This window comes from Sander vitreus, chromosome 16 (assembly GCF_031162955.1).
Source record: "Sander vitreus isolate 19-12246 chromosome 16, sanVit1, whole genome shotgun sequence".
Classification (NCBI taxonomy): domain Eukaryota; kingdom Metazoa; phylum Chordata; class Actinopteri; order Perciformes; family Percidae; genus Sander; species Sander vitreus.
The window spans coordinates 2,307,482-2,309,981 of NC_135870.1; positions in this window are offsets into that span (position 1 = coordinate 2,307,482).

Below are 2,500 nucleotides of genomic sequence, written 5' to 3' on the forward strand. Positions count from 1 at the left end.
GTGTGTGTGTGTGTGTGTGTGTTTGTGTGTGTGTGTGTATGTGTCTGTGTGTGTGTGTGTGTGTGTGTGTGTGTGTGTCTGTATGTATGTGTCTGTGTGCTGTGTGTTTGTGTGTGTGTGTGTGTGTGTGTGTGTGTGTGTGTGTGTGTGTCTGTGTGTGTCTGTGTGTGTGTGTGTGTGTGTGTGTGTCTGTGTGTGTATGTGCTGTATGTGTGTGTCTATGTGTGTGTTTGTGTGTGTCTGTGTGTGTGTGTGTGTGTGTGTGTGTGTGTGTGTGTGTGTGTGTGTGTGTGTCTGTGTGTGTGTGTGTGTGTGTGTGTGTGTGTGTGTGTGTGTGTGTGTGTGTGTGTGTGTGTCTGTGTGTGTGTGTGTGTGTGTGTGTGTGTGCAAGCTGCCCATATAAATTGAATTATGTTGGAAAGGAAATGTGATTGTGTCTTTGGAATTTATATATTTTGGCTGTACGGACAAATGAAGGGCGTCTTTGAGGAAACATTTGAGGAAAAAGTGAACGTAGAAGACATGTAAAACAGTAAAGGACCACTCAGCAAGAACCCAGAACGTAAGTTTTTATAAGTTGCCGATGTCAGGATCCCACAGTCTCCCCATTCTCTCTGATGATTCCTCTTGTCTGTATCTACTCAGCTTTTTGGGTCGGCAGCTTATAAAAACTTGTGTTCAGTTCTGGGTTCTTTACATTGTTGGTAGTGAATATCACCACACAGCAGTTTTTAGGCATTTTTGTGTTGTTTGCTAACAGATGGAATTGAGGAGGAGGAAACCTTCACACAATACAAGTCAACGGAGAGCGAAGAGTTGGTCTAAAGTCAATAACGCAAGCATTTCATTGTTATTTTAACAGCAAACTAGAAAATGCATTTCCTGCAGAAAATGCGTGGGAATGCCTAATAGCTGAATGGCTAAAGCTAAACTGGATGAATAGCTTAAATCAGTAAGAAGAAGTTGAAGTAGTGAGAATAGTTGAAAAAGTATGAATGGTTTAATTAACATGAATTTCATTAAAAAGTTGAATAACACCACTAATATATAAAATAATTTATTTTCTAACTGAAATTATGATTAAGTCTGGAAGAGTTACAAATGCTATGAGAAACAGGGATGAAATTGCGGAAATATGAAATAAATTGTTTGAAAAATCTCAAATGGATTGCACTGCACTGCTGAAAACTTGAAAGTTGAAATGTAGCTTCACTTTTGGCATAATTAAAGTCTATTTACAGTTTGAATTTCGTCACGCCACTTATATAACATCTACCCCGAGGTCTTATAAAGCTAACTATGGTGTCCCATTTCAATTTAATGCACGGGATTTCGTTAGCTGCTACTGTTCCTTCAATCCTATGAATCGCGGCTAGCTGCAGGCCCTGGAGCTCCATCAGGGCCTCGGCATTTTGTAGTCCAGTAACCCAGAAACGGTGACTTTGCGCGGGTATGGAGCGCCGCGGGCTTCCCTTCGTGACGGAGATCCAGCTAGCTCACAGCGAGTCTATGGAGTAGGACACGCCGGGCGGCGAGGCAGCACCGGCCGCTCTCACGTAGCCTGCTGAGCTCCTGCTGAACTGCGACACACAGTCGGACAAAATTTGCAATTAGCCATACATTTTTGTAAAACGGTCCATATTTGACCTCTACATAGTTGATTTCTCGCATAAAAAAAGTCTCAGAAGTGAATTTAGTAATTAAATAGCGGACCTCTGGAGATCTGCGTGACCTAGCTAGATTCAGAAGACTGAGCTGACCTCAGGTCAGTGGTGTAGCCTATGCAAATGTTGGGGCGTGACAAAGACTAGGAGTTGGGACGCTGACGTCGGCTTCCAGCTTTGTTCAGACTCGCCCGTTTTCAGCAGCAGTTTCAAAATGTGAGATTTCCAGAGGATAGGGGTATCAATGGGATTTTGAGCTTCTACGTATGTCCTGTTTACCCACCGTTGTTATTCAACTATGACAAGGTAAAATCGGTTTTGCATTCTATCACCCCTTTAAAAGGAGAAAGATAAACATATACAGAGAAAAAAAATAAAAATAAGCAACAATACTGCATTTCTAAAATAGACACAGTGTTTCCATAGTGATGATTTGTATCGTATGGCACTAAACCTGGGATTTGCCAGCAGCATAACAATGCTGTTCTGGGAGATGTTCAGGTGACAAATGAATTTGTAGATAACACACACACACACACACACACACACACACACACACACACAGGGACGTGCAGCAGCACACAAACATGCAAAAGATAAAAAATATTACAATGTGAAAGTATTATGATATGATCTGCTCGCACACTTTCACTTCACGCACGAGCAGATCAGTTTCTTCTCCTGAAAATCTCTCCTTCCTGCTCAGCAAATCCTCCATCATAACAGCAATGCTCCAAGGTCCAAACGCGCCTGGCTTTTAAAGGGAATGGGAGATGATCTCTGATTGGTTGATTGCATGTTACGGCCAAAACACACCTATGAATTAATGAAGACAC